The 15,247-nt window shown below is 43.8% G+C and overlaps 1 protein-coding gene across 3 annotated transcripts in view; it reads right to left on the bottom strand.

Moving 5' to 3' along the window:
- Positions 1 to 15,247, bottom strand: part of RALY (RALY heterogeneous nuclear ribonucleoprotein) — a 201,088-nt gene that overhangs the window by 105,832 nt on the left and 80,009 nt on the right. For all 3 annotated transcript variants that reach the window (XM_056547935.1, XM_056547934.1, XM_056547932.1), the window contains exon 2: positions 14,706 to 14,777. The gene's annotated coding sequence lies outside the window, so the exon portion shown is untranslated. The remainder of the gene's footprint in view (positions 1 to 14,705; positions 14,778 to 15,247) is intronic.

Here is a 15,247-nt window from a genome sequence, read left to right on the forward strand (position 1 = left end):
TCTTTTTCCTTCTTTCCTTTAGACTTTAGAGATTTATCTCTTCCAGCGCTTTCCTGATAAGGTATAAAATGAAAATTCTTATTTATTGGAAATAGTTTCTGCTTTTTTATTTATTTATTTATTTATTTTTTGCTTATTTCCAAATTTAATCTTCATTGTTTTACCCCACTTAATAAATGTGAAGGGATTTTATGCTTTTTCCGTGTTGTTTCCCGGTCCCAGGGAGGGAAATCCAATTACCAGTGAGCGTAATTTTCATCTCTCTCCGTAACAAGATACGTTACGAGGTTTCCTATCGCTGCTCATATTATGAAAAAAAAAAATAATGATATTTACGCTTTAATTAATTGATTACTTTTCTATTTCCATCCTGGGGCATTAGAAAATGACTGTAATTAGAGAATGATGTAGAGGTTCTTGTGTACGCCTTCTACTTACCTCTTTTTACCGATGTGGCATGCATAGGATAGGCTCCATTATTGCTAACAAATGCACAATGATGTGGGTTCCGTAATGCGGCCTACATTTCTCATTAAAGGGGTACTCCGGTGGAAAACATTTTTTTTTTAAATCAACTGGTGCCGGAAAGTTAAACAGATTTGTAAATGACTTCTATTAAAAATATTTGTCCTTCCAGTACTGATTAGCAGCTGTATGCTACAGAGGAAATTATTTTCTTTTTGAATTTATTTTTTGTCCACAGAGCAGGAGAAAATCTCCATAGCTAACCTATACTGCTCTGGACAGTTCCTCACACGGACAGAGGTGTAAGCAGAGAGCACTGTGGACAAGACAAAAAAGAAATTCAAAAAGAAAATAATTTCCTCTGTAGCATACAGCTGCTAAGAAGTACTGGAAGGACAAATATTTTTTAATAGAAGTAATTTACAAATCTGTTTAACTTTCTGTCACCAATTCATTTAAAATAAAAAAAAGTTTTTTCTCCGGAGTACCCCTTTAATCTTCTGGCTGAGGGTCAGGTGTTTGATCACTGCACCTGGTGTTCTTATCAGGCTGCTAGTGCTGGAGGTCACCAAGTGAACTCATTAGACTCATAACTTCACACGAGCTCCCTCCATGCTTTATGGCAGTAATTCCCAACCAGGGTGCCTCCAGCTGTTGCAAAACTACAACTCCCAGAATGCCCAGACAGCCAAAGGCTGTCTGGGCATGCTGGGAATTGTAGTTTTGCAATAGCTGGAGGCACCCTGGTTGGGAAACACAGCTTTATGGTCTTTAGAGTTTTGTGTGGTGAGCGTGCATACAGGCCATGGCTGTGTGTGGTGAGCGTGCATACAGGCCATGGTTGTGTGTGGTGAGCGTGCATACAGGCCATGGTTGTGTGTGGTGAGCGTGCATACAGGCCATGGCTGTGTGTGGTGAGCGTGCATACAGGCCATGGCTGTGTGTGGTGAGCGTGCATACAGGCCATGGTTGTGTGTGGTGAGCGTGCATACAGGCCATGGCTGTGTGTGGTGAGCGTGCATACAGGCCATGGCTGTGTGTGGTGAGCGTGCATACAGGCCATGGTTGTGTGTGGTGAGCGTGCATACAGGCCATGGTTGTGTGTGGTGAGCGTGCATACAGGCCATGGTTGTGTGTGGTGAGCGTGCATACAGGCCATGGTTGTGTGTGGTGAGCGTGCATACAGGCCATGGTTGTGTGTGGTGAGCGTGCATACAGGCCATGGTTGTGTGTGGTGAGCGTGCATACAGGCCATGGCTGTGTGTGGTGAGCGTGCATACAGGCCATGGCTGTGTGTGGTGAGCGTGCATACAGGCCATAGTTGCCTAGTGCAATAAGACCTTTTTGTAGCCATCAGTTGGGACTGATAGTAATTTGTACTAACAAGGGGCTGGATTGCGTTTTAATTACTGGTAGATTTCAGCTGTTGTCTTGGCTTTCCAGGACTTTTTTTTTTTTTTTGCACCTCTCTTTCTTCACGTGTTCAGTACTTTTTCACATTCTTACACATAATTCCTGATCATATTTCTTTTGGTTTCTTTGTATCTATGGATTACTTGGGTTGTTACCAACATTAGGGGAGAATTTCACGTAATTGGAACCTGGAAATATATTTAGTGCGAAAAAATTGCGACGTGTTCAATACTTATTTCACCCGCTGATTATGTATTCACAAGTATATGCACATTTTTTCCGTGTTGTATGCAAATTATCTTTGGCAATTTGCGGTGCTTTAGGTGCGAGGATCTGTCTTCTAAATCCTATCATTATTTTATTTATTTTTTCCGATTTGGCGCGGCGATCTGATGTGTTACGGCCCCTAATGTATAGATGTTTATATGGTGTATATGTTATGATATGGCAGCTGCTATGTCTGAACTATATTCATCTAAGTTTATTGTTTTTTTTTTCTTTTTAGAATAATTTAAAGGGGAATTCCGATATATATATATATATTTTTTTATTTGACTCTGCTCCAGGGACTGAAGAGTTAACGTAGTCCATAATATAGTGTCTGTGTTTGATGGTGGTCGCGCAATTCTTATGTGATCTTTGCCCTGATGTTAATTTTTATCAGCATATAAAATGAGAGCTGTCTCAGGTTTTCCCAGGTTGCAGTGCGACCCGAGACATTACATCACTAGTCAGATGTCGTGTTGAGCGTGAATATTCGAAATGTAAATTTTTACAGTGCAAATCGCCGATTTTGCAAATGTTTTGAATATAGTGATATATATTTGTAATGACGAGTATTCATTTTTTTAATTCAAATTTTTATGCAAATTTTTATACAAATATCGTCACTGATCCCTCCCTTCTTTTAGGTGAGATATAATTGCGCATACGCACTATGCGAATTTCATTACGAATTTCCGCATGAAAAAATAAAAAAGAACTAACATAGTGAATATGCAAATTTTGCGAACATAGGACGAATATTCATCCATATATTTGCGAAATATCACGAATTCGAATATGGCTCCTGCTGCTCTTCACTAGACAGATGTTGAAAGGGAGCGTGTCTGTGCTTCAGTGGGTGGAGCGACTGCTGGGGGGGGGGGAGGGAGATCATTCTCCACCGCGCTGCAGGGAATTGTATCATCAAGCACAGCACAGCATGGAAGGGAGCTCAGCTGTGCTGTAATGGGTGGAGTGGCTGATGTGTAGGAGGGAGATAAGTCACATCCCACCTAGAAACAAGAGATTGTGGGGATTGTAGTTGGAGGGAGGTCACACAAACAGTTCACACAAACAATCCAGCAGCGTTATGGGGGACACAGGACATGACCATTTATCACCAACACAAGCACGGATCCTCTGCATTACTGGCTGACAGGTAATTAGTAAAGTGACTTTAGGTTGGAGAACCCCTTTAACATTTTAAGTGAACAAAACCAAAAACAATGATTCACGGTGAATTCAAAAAAGGAATAAGATGGATAGATACAATAAATTGCAGAATAGGATCCCATCCGCAGACGCTAAGCCTTGTCTCCTCGCTTCAGCGCTGCAATGGTCCCCACCGCCTCCAGGCATCTAATGCGCATATATATATATATATATATATATATATATATATATATATATGTGTATATACGGCTGCTGCAGGGGATTGTGGCTGAGAATAGATCTCGCTGGGAGATTTCTGGAAATAAACGCGACATATTTTATCCCATCCATCGGTATTGCTGCGATGGAACCGACAGCAGCCATCCTGCCAAGCGGCGAGACGGCGTTACGTATCTGGAAATGAGCGCTGGCCGCGTCCCAGACAGATAAACTACCAGCTATGCGAGTCGCCTATGCAAATCAGCCTCATTATGTAAATGAAGCGCGCGGGAGGCCTAATAGAGTCCTGCGACAGGGACATTCCCCGCTGTGACTGAACTGTGTTTGCGTCTGCCAAGGACACGGACAAACTGGATCGCCGCGACACAACCCCGGCGCACTTGTACCTCCCGAAATGTAACACCTTCATTGCCAACATAATAAAACAAAGCAAAAAACAACAATACTTTCTGGAACGATTATCTCATCCTGTAGTCAAATATCTTGAACGCTGTGGGTACATGTGGCCGCACGCTATCTTGATTCAGTGTTTGGTCCCCTAATGCTTTGTATCCCAACCAGTATGACTCCAGCTGTTGCAAACCTACAAGTCCCAGCATTCCTGGACAGCCAAAGGCTTGTCTGCCTCCTCCAGAGGATCCACACTGTCCCTGAAAGGTAAATCAGCCAAAGGCCGGCCAGACATGTTTGGACCCTGGGTGGTAAACACTCTACCAGCATACTGAGATGAGAGTAAAGCCTTGATTTACCTTTTAGGGTAAGTCTGGATCCTCTGGAGGAGGCAGATAGGCCTTTGCTTTCCAGGCATGCCAGGAATTTAAGTTTTGCAACAGCTGTAGATTACAACACTAACCTAATGACCTCTTGTCTTGTTTACCTAATGACCTCTTGTCTTGTTTACCTGATGACCTCTTGTCTTGAACTACTTGGAACCAATGCGCCATCTTTTCTTTCTTACTCTTTCTTGCTCAGCCAATAGATGGCCTACAGTGTTCATCGTAGAGCAGTGTTTTCCAGCCAGGTCGCCTGCAGCTGTTGCAAAACTACAAATATCAGCATGCCCAGACAGCCAAAGGCTTGTCTGCTTCCTCCAGAGGATCCACAGTGTCCCTGAAAGATAAATTAGCCAAAAGGTTGTCTGGGCATGCTGGGAGTTGTAGTTTTGAAACATTTGGAGGCAAATTGGTTGGGAAACACTGTTGTAGAGCAACAACACACATAATGCATGTAGAGCCCAGCTGAGAGAATACTGTGCACTGTGGGAGTTATAGTACCAGCCAACTGCCTGCACTGACCTGTGGTGTGGATGGTTGTGGGGGATGTAGAGGGTTAAAGGGGTACTCCGGTGGAAAACAATTTTTTTTAGATTAACTGGTGCCAGAAAGTTAAACAGATTTGTAAATTACTTCTATATAAAATTCTTAACCCTTCCAGTACTTATCAGCTGCTGTATGCTCCACAGGAAGTTGTGTAGTTCTTTCCAGTTTGACCACAGTGCTCTCTGCTGACACCTCTGTCCATGTCAGGAACTTTCCGGAGTAGGAGCAAATCCCCATAGCAAACCTCTCCTGCTCTAGACAGTTCCTGACATGGACAGAGGTGTCAGCAGAGAGCACTGTGGTCCGACTGGAAAGAACTACACAACTTCCTTTGGAGCATACAGAAGCTGATAAGTACTGGAAGGATTAAGAATTTTATATAGAAGTCATTTACAAATCAGTTTAACTTTCTGGCACCAGTTCATTTAAAAAAAAAAAAAGTTTTCCATCGGAGTACCCCTTTAATTCTCATGTGATACTGAGGGTAGGGGGCAGAAGGTCAGAGCCCAGCTCTGCCCACTCTGTTGTGTCTATTCTTCTATGTAATGCAATCCATTAGCCATGTGTCGGACAGACTTGCCAATTTCGTTGGGTCCGGCGCCCCCATTAAACGTTCACGGCGATCTCCCAACTCTCCCGCTGGTGACAGATGTCCAGGGAGAGAAGTTTCCGGATTCAGCACTGAGCATGTGTATGTTGGGGAGGGGACAGACATCTTAAAGGGGTTCTCCACCATAAGGTGATTTTAGTACGTACCTGCCAGACAGTAATGGACATGCTTAGGAAGGATCTGCGCTTGTCTTGTGGCTAAATGGCTATGTTGTGAGTCCACCATAATGTTGTGGCTATCTTTTTGTGAACTGCCAATTTCCTGTTTGAGTTTCCTTCTTCAACTACAAATCCCATAGTTCCTGGTTTGTAAGTGTGAGGTCATTTTTACTTTCTCCCACGAATCAGCCACCCCACCCATTAAAACACACCTGTGCTGCCTTCCATGCAATAGACCAGTGTTTTCTGACCAGGGTGCCCCCAGCTTTTGCAAAATACAATTAGTTGCAGAATGATCCCTCCCAGCGGTCGCTCCACCCATCGAAGCACAGACAGGCTCCCTCTGAACACTTGACTAGTGATGTAAAGTCTCGGCCACACTACAACCTGTCCACGGTTGTAAATGTCTGTTTCAGTAAAAAATCTGTAAAAAAAAACATTGTCTCCAGCTGATGCAAAACTGCAACTCCCAGCATGCCCGGACAGCCTTCGGCTGTCCGGGCGTGCTGGGAGTTGTAGTTTTGCATCAGCTGGAGGGCCTTAATTTGAAGACTACTGCACTATGGGTTGAGATAAGAGGGAAGCCTTCATTTACCTTTCAGGGACAGTGTGGATCCTCTGGAGGAGGCAGACAAGCCTTTGGCTGTCCGGGCATGCTGGGAGTTGTAGTTTTGCATCACCTGGAGGGCCTCAATTTGAAGACTACTGCACTAAGGGTTGAGATATGAGGGAAGCTTTCATTTACCTTTCAGGGACAGTGTGGGTCCTCTGGAGGAGGCAGACAAGCCTTTGGCTGTCCGGGCATGCAGGGAATTGTAGTTTTGTAGCAATCTAGTTGGAAAACACTGCCCAAACCTCTTGACCTCATGTCTTGTTTATGAAGGGTCAACACTCCCTTTACAGCCCCTGTAGCATAGTCCATTAAAAAAAAAAAAATAAATAAATAAATCCCGGACTGCCCCTTTAAGTGTATGACCAGTCTTAGATATTGTTTACCCAGCAGATACACAAATTACAGATGTGGTGCAAAACACTCTTGGCTTCTTGCTTCATCCCTCTTTCCAGATCAATAGGGAAAATAAAGTTATGGAATTGCGCAATGTCGGTTATAAAAACCATAGGGTCACAGTCTGTAAGTGGCGAGCAATCTACGGTTAAAGGGGTAGGTTTTTTTTTTTGCCCTTGAGCCCATGATGCCAAGTTTTCCTTGTTACATACCTGATCCAAACTCCAGCGCCATTCTGGGCCCGGCTGTGCTGTCACTCTGGGCAACAGCCCAATCAGCATCGGTGCCGGTGCCCACATCTCCCAGAGGTAGGATATTTAAACTCCTAAATGTCTATTACCTGTGATCGTGGTATTACCCTACACTAGCGTTCCTGTTCCCTGCACCTCCTGTGATATTGTGTATCTTGACCTTTTGCTTGTGACCTGACCATCCTTTGCTTACTGATCCTGTACTTCGCTCCTCTACTCTTTTGCCTGTTTTCTGACATTGCCTTTGCCTGCTGTTTTTGTACTACACCGGCCTCTAGGTTTGACCTATTGCTCACTATGACTGTATTTTGGATACTGATTTTGTACCCTTTTGTCCCTGTGGTGCCAACCTGTTTCATTTGACTATGCTTTATGCTTATCCAGCAAAGGGGCCCACTGCTTAGGGTGAATTGTCCAAGTAGGTAGGGACAGTAATTGGGGGAGTCACTGTATAGTTTGCTTCTATTACCTTCATGTGCTGCTTTGATCTGTTTTAAAGGGGTACTCCGGTGGAAAACTTTTTTTTTTTTTTTTTTAATCAACTGGTGCCAGAAAGTTAAACAGATTTGTAAATTACTTCTATTAAAAAATCTTTATCCTTCCAGTACTTATTAGCTGCTGAATACTACAGAGGAAATTATCTTCTTTTTGGAACACAGAGCTCTCTGCTGACATCACGACCACAGTGCTCTCTGCTGACACCTTTGTCCATTTTAAGAACTCTCCAGAGTAGGAGAAAATCCCCATAGCAAACATATGCTGCTCTGTGTTCCAAAGAGAATATAATTTCCTCTGTAGTATTCAGCAGCTAATAAGTACTGGAAGGATTAAGATTTTTTAGTTGAAGCAATTTACAAATCTGTTTAACTTTCTGGCACCAGTTGATTTAAAAAACGTTTTCCATCAGAGTACCCCCTTAAGGCTTGGGACCCACACTCAGAATTGTTGTAGTTGAAGATTTATGAGTATAGGTCCCGTGCATGAAAATGGGACAAAGTGGCACATGGAGGTAATAGAAACATATTTCACAGAAACTCCCCCAATCACTGTTCTTACTAACTTGGATGATCTGCCCTAAGCGGAGGGCCCTTTAATGGTTAAGTGCAAAGACATAAAGCATAGTCAGTTGAAACAGATTGGCATCATAGGGGCAAAAGGGTACAAAATCAGAATCCAAAACACAGTCAGAATGAGCAATGGGTCAAACCTAGAGGGTGGCATAGTACAAAAACAGCAGGCAAAGGCAATGTCAGAAAACAGGCAAAAGAGTAGTGAAGTACAGGATCAGTAAGCAAGGGATGGTCAGGATACACAATATCCGGTCACAGGAAATACAGGGAACATGAACCCTAGTGTAGGGTAATAAGACGCAATATTATAACCTGATATCATAAAAAATAAATAAATTATGAAATACCCCTTTAAGCTGTGGACTGTGGATAATTAAAAGAAGAGGATAGCCCTAAGGGCGCCCATATGCGGACACCCTAATGAGAGAGTCGTCAACTGAAACAAGAAAAATAAGACTCTTTCAAGATGGATTATCCTTTTCTGCCTGACGCCTCGTATACCTGCACTCCGAGGGTTCTGGGCAATTTCACAATCTGAGGCGCATTTACTATAAACAGATACATAAAAATGTCATTTGCTTCTGTGCTTCCTAAATGTTAGTCTATCGTAATTGCCACCTTTACTCCATGCAAGATAAGGACGTGCGAAGGTTTATTCAATTCATTCTCCATGGGAATTCCTTTTCAGTTTTGATTAAAGGGGAACTCTGCCCCTAGACATCTTATCCCCTTTCCAAAGGACCCCCGCGATCTCAGCTTTGGCACCCCAGACATCCGGTGCAGGCTTGTGAAATCAAGGCCACGCCCCTTCAATTCAAGTCTATGGGAGGGGGCGTGGCCCCTTCAATAGCCTCGCATTGAGGGGGCGTGGCCGTGACATCACGAGCGGTGATGTCACCAGCCTCCGCCCTGTGTCGTCAGTCATCAGACACAAAGCAAAATTCGCTCCGTGCACCTGATGTCTGGGATGCCACAGTCGAGATTGCGGGGGTTCCCACCGGAGGGACCTCCACGATCAGACATCTTATCCCCTATCCTTTGGATAGAGGATACAATGTCATGAGGCGGAGTACCCCTTTAAGACCCCACTCCTGGAGACTAGAGATTGTCTGGGGAATAGGGGTACAAAAGGTCTTATCTGTGTGTGGAGCACCGCCCGCAGTACCATAGAACTGTCATTGACTCACCCACACTATTATGAAAACGAGATGACTCTGCTCATTCTGTCTGAGTCTACACAGCACTGCTGACAAGTTAGCTGCAAAAACCAGGAAATGGGCTATAGCACCAACATTTTTTTAAATTAAATCAGGGATTTATTAAACACTTTAAGTCATATGTGATTTCCTGATAATTAATTCCATTTACACAACTTGTATGGGACTAAAAATCGCCAGGTATAGAAACGTCATCAATGAGATCAGTGTGGAGCCAACCGCTGGCTAGGAGAATGACAGGTCCAATAGTAGGAAAAATGTGTTTCAGAATAGGTTCAGATAATTCACATTAGATGACACCAGTGCATAGATAAGATAGGATCAGGTCATTCACAATAGGGGACACCAGTATATAGATAAGATGGAATAAGGTCATTCGCAATAGGTGACACCAGTATATAGATAAGATGGGATCAGACCATTTACAAGAGATGACACCATTATATAGATAAGAAGGATTCAGGTCATTCACCGAAGGTAACATCAGTACATAGATAAGATGGGATCAGGTCATGCACAATAGGTGACACCAGCATATAGATAAAACAGGAACAGACCATTTAAATGAGATGACACCAGTATATAGATAAGATGGAATCAGGTTATTCACAATAGGTGACACCTGTATATATATATAAGACGGGATCAAACCATTTACAAGAGATGACACCAGTATATAGATAGCATAGGATCAGACCATTCACAATAGGTGGCACCAGTATATAGATAACATGGGATGAAACCATTCAAAATAGGTGGCACCAATGTATACTGTACATAAGATGGGATCAAGTCATTCACAAAAAGTTACACTAGTGTATAGAAAAGACAATACATGACGTTCAGCCTCCCCCTCCTTGTAGAATGATCTCTGCGCAGGTCACAGAGCATGCCCACAACACTCTCTCATGCAAGTGAAGAGGGTACGCTTAAAGGGGTACTCCGGTGAAAAACTTATTTTTTTTTTTAAATCAACTGGTGCCAGAAAATTAAACAGATTTGTAAATTACTTCTTAATCCTTCCTGTACTCATTAGCTGCTGAATACTACAGTGGAAATTCTTTTCTGTATGAAACACAGAGCTCTCTGCTGACATCACGAGCACAGTGCTCTCTGCTGACATCTCTGTCCATTTTTAGGAACTGTCCAGAGTAAAAGGAAATCCCCCTAGAAAACATATGCTGCTCTGGACAGTGCCTAAAATGGACAGAGACTTCAGCAGAGAGCACTGTGCTCGTGATGTCAGCAGAGAGCTCTGTGCTCGTGATGTCAGCAGAGAGCTCTGTGTTCCAAAAAGAAAAGAATTTCCTCTGTAGCATTCAGCAGCTGATAAGTACAGGAAGCATTAAGATTTTTTTTAATAGAAGTCATTTACAAATCTGTTTAACTTTCTGGCACCAGTTGGTTTAAAAAAAAAAAAAAAAAAAAAAAAAAAAAACATTTTCACCGGAGTACCCCTTTAAACTATTGTTGCCCATGTCCATGGCTCCTGCTGTAAGGCATATCTCTAAATCTTGTTAAAAATTAATAAGGCAATACAGCCCTCCCCCCATAATAATGTACTAAAATGAAAAAAACTAAAACAACAAAAAAAAAAAAACAATACATTCAGAAAAATAGAAAGAACAAAAAGTGGAAAAATAAAATAAAAATAAATATATATATATATGTCTTATTATTATTATTATTGTTGTTTTTTTTTATTTTTTTTTTTATCTAGGAAACACATTTCCTTAAATGTTTCTATCAAAATAGATAATTGGGATTCCCCTTCAGATATTCTGTACTATGGTTTATTAGTAAGTGATACTACGTGTTGTTTTTTATGTAGTACCAGGCGGTTCTTTTTACCATTATCTATAGTTGACAGAGATCTATAAAAGTGATAAAACTCCTATAGTAATGTGGGACCCGCCGTCCCCTTCACGGCTTCTCGTCCGGTTTTGGCGCGGGACCATTAGTCCCCCCTCGTGGTCCCCTGTCCCTTGTTTGCAGTGATGATGGATGGGGTCGGGGGCTCCTCATCCATCCGATGGGCAGACAGGCTGCTGTTTTGGGGTGGGCTGTGCTTTATTCTCTCCCCGGCGCCCTCTGGGTTGGGCAGACGGATGCGCTTGATTAAAGTCATTTTCCTCTCCGTTTTGTCGGGGGGTGATCGATATTTTCGTCATTACCGCTCTCACTCTCCTTATGGAAAAAATAAAAGCCTCATCTATGGACTGTGAAAGGTTACGGAGAGTATATGGGAGTATATAACTGGCATATGCTGTTGTGGTCTTTAAACTGCTGATGTCACAGAGGTTGCAAAACTACAACTCCCAGCATGCCCGGACAGCCGTTGGCTGTCCGGGCATGCTGGGAGTTGTAGTTTTGCAACAGCTGGAGGTTCACAGTTTGGGGACCACTGTAGTAGACAATCCACAGCCTTTGGCTGATTTGCCTTTCAGGGACAGTGTGGATGCTCTGGAGGAGGTAGACAAGCCTTTGGCTGTCCAGGCATGCAGGGAGTTGTAGTTTTGCAACAGCTGGAGGTTCACAGTTTGGGGACCACTGTAGTAGACAATCCACAGCCTTTATCTGATTTGCTTTTCAGGGACAGTGTAGATCCTCTGGAGGAGGTAGACAAGACTTTGGCTGTCTGGGCATGCTGGGGGTTGTAGTTTTGCAACAGCTGGAGGTTCACAGTTTGGGGACCACTGTAGTAGACAATCCACAGTTTTTATCTGATTTACTTTTCAGGGACAGTGTGGATCCTCTGGAGGAGGTAGACAAGCATTTGGCTGTCCAGGCATGCTGGGGGTTGTAGTTTTTCAACAGCTAGAGGTCCACAGCTTGCGGACCACTGTAGTAGACAATCCACAGCCTTTGGCTGATTTACCTTTCAGGGACAGTGTGGATCCCCTGCAAGAGGTAGACAAGCCTTTGGCTGATTTGCCTTTCAGGGACAGTGTGGATCCTCTGGAGGAGGTAGACAAGCCGTTGGCTGTCCAGGCATGCTGGGAGTTGTAGTTTTGCAACAGCTGGAGGTCCACAGTTTGGGGACCACTGTAGTAGACAATCCACAGTCTTTATCTGATTTACCTTTCAGAGACAGTGCGGATCCTCTGGAGGAAGTAGACAAGCTGTTGGCTGTCCGGGCATGCTGGGAGTTGTAGTTTTGCAACAGTTAGAGGTACACAGTTTGGGGACCACTGTAATAGACAACCCACAGCCTTTATCTGATTTACCTTTCAGAGACAGTGTGGATCCTCTGGAGGAGGTAGACAAGCCTTTGGCTGTCTGGGCATCCTGGGAGTTGTAGTTTTGCAACAGCTAGAGGTTCACAATTTGGGGACCACTGTAGTAGACAACCCACAGCCTTTGGCTGATTTGCCTTTCAGGGACAGTGTGGATCCTCTGGAGGAGGTAGACAAGGCTTTGGCTGTTTGTAGGCACCCTGGTAGAGAAATAATGCTCTACGATGACCAGTGCACGCCAATTTCTGTCTGAGTGGGTATTACCTTGTCCTTTCCTTGTCACTGTATAGATATTGGCTCCAACTGGTTGACCCTTCATACACAAAACATGAGGTCATGAGGTTAGGGTAAGGCAGTGTTTTCCAACTGGTGTGCCTCCAGCTGTTGTGAAACTACAATTTCCTGCATGCCTGAAAAGCCAAAAGCTTGTCTGCCTTCCACACTGTCCCTGAAAGGTAAATCAAGGTGTCCCTCTCATCTCAGCAGCCTTTGGCTGTCCTGGCATGCCATAGTTCTGAGATCTCTCTATATCAGCTGAGCATTCTGCTCTGTCCTTTCACACTCCTTTCCCTCCTGTCCGCTCAGGACGAGACCAGTGATGTGAAAGAGTTTGTTGGAGTGAGATACAACCTGTGTATGGTGTCAAAAAGCATAATAAAGCAAATTACTAATAAAATGTTATTAGCTGTACGGCACAGATATCTCTATATCAGCTGAGCATTCTTCTTCGTCCCCCCCCCCCTCCCTCCTGTCCGCCCCTCTGCCCCAGACCAGACCATTTATGTGAAGAGGTGGAGCTCATACTACTGCTCATTAGATTTTAAGACAGTAGGAAACCTTTCTCAGTCCCAATAGTTTCCTTCAGAACAGACTCACTTCTGTCTTATCTGAGAAAGGTTGCCTTAAAATCTAATGAGCAGAAATATGAGCTCCCCCTCTTCACATCTCTGGTCTCGTCCTGAGCGACCACTACACGATCCACATACGTACTCATATATTGTTTCTTTTTCCTTTTGCCTTATGTGCGAGCATTGATTTTTGCTTTCTTGGCTTGTTTGGCATTTGTGATGTTAAAGTGGTTGTCTGGTAAAAGAAACAACCAGTGTATAGTGTCAGAAAGTATAATAAAACAACTTAATAAGGTTATTAGCTATAATGCAGAGATCTCTCTAGATCAGCTGAGCTGTCTGGTTTGTAGCTGTTACATCACATCACACTCTCTGAAAGCTGCTCCCTCCTTCCCTCCTATCTGCTCAGGATGAGACCATTGATGTGCAGAGGGGGAGCTCATAGTACTGCTCATTAGATTTTAGGGCAGTAGGAAGCCTTCACAGTAGTTTCTTTCAGAACAGGCTCACTGCTGTCTTATCTGAGAAAGGCTTCCTGCTGCCTTAAAATATAATGAGCAGCAATATGAGCTCCCCGGGATTTACCACAAACAAACACAGCAGTTCCCTCCTGTACAGAAATCAGAAACCCCCCTCCCATCCCATAGATAGGTGTCCACATATCATCTGGTACCGTATAAAATTAGTGTAATAGACGTTATGTTACTTTCTGTGGTAGAGCAGACGGAATTTAAAACGCAATAAATCTCTATATCCGGATTTCTGAAAATAACCCAGCATGCCCAGAGAGCCATTGGCCTATCTGCCTCCTCCAGAGGATCCACACTATCTCTGAAAGATAAATCAAGGCTTCGCTCTTTTCTCATCCCTTAGTGCAGTGGTCTTCAAACTGCGGTCCTTCAGGTGATGCAAAACTACAATGCCCAGCATGCCTGGAAAGTCGTTGGCCTGTCTGCCTCCTCCAGAGGATCCACACTATCCCTGAAAGGTAAATCAAGGCTTCCCTCTTATCTCATCTGTTAGTGCAGTGGTTTTCAAACTGTGGCCCTCCAGCTGTTGCAAAACTACAATGCTCAGCATGCCTGGACAGCCGTTGGCCTGTCTGCCTCCTCCAGAGGACCCACACTGTCCTTGAAAGGCAAATCAAGGCTTCCCTCTTATCTCATCCGTTAGTGAAGTGGTTTTCAAACTTTGGCCCTCCAGCTGTTGCAAAACTACAATGCCCAGCATGCCCGGACAGCCGTTGGCTGTCCGGGCAAGCTGGGCATTGTAGTTTTGCATCAGTGTACGAGCCATTACACACTGTTCCATAACATGCATGTCAATCCTGTCCCGGTAAAACCTTCCACATTGGGGTCATCTCGTCCATATTAGTTTTGTACTATATAAGGACTCTTTAGGGACTGGAGAACAGTTTTGGCTACATCGATAGACTCTGCCACATGGTCGCTCTTACCTGGTGTGGACGGTCTGCTGACAAACGCCGGGAGATGTTTGGTCTGGGGACACGGCAGATTGCTTACCACACCTGAAGACAGAAAGAAAGAGAAGAAAAGTGTTTTACAGAGGGACCAGGACTGTTTTATTATGTATATAATGCATTTTTATATATTAGAACCCCAGAAGTCCTCAACCGGGTCCTCAAGGCCACCAACAGTCCAGGGTTTAAATTTTTTTAACATTTTGGAATGTTGGTGGTCTTGAGAACTCTGCTCTACCATGAGATGAAGGCTTATGGGATGAGTATATCAGTTTTTTAGAAGTCCCCAACCCAGTCCTCAAGGCCATCAACAGTCCTGAATTTGATTTGTTCCTTGTTCTATTCCAATGGAGTAACTGGACAAAACAGAATGTTGGAGGCCTTGAGGACTGGGTTGGGGTCCTCTGCTCTACCATGATGGTGGTGGAGACGTAGTGGAGGAGTATACCAGTCATTGAAAAGTCCCCAGCCCAGTCCTCAAGGCCATCAACAGTCCAGGATTTGATTTGTTCCCTGTT

Source organism: Hyla sarda, chromosome 12 (assembly GCF_029499605.1).
Source record: "Hyla sarda isolate aHylSar1 chromosome 12, aHylSar1.hap1, whole genome shotgun sequence".
Lineage (NCBI taxonomy): Eukaryota > Metazoa > Chordata > Amphibia > Anura > Hylidae > Hyla > Hyla sarda.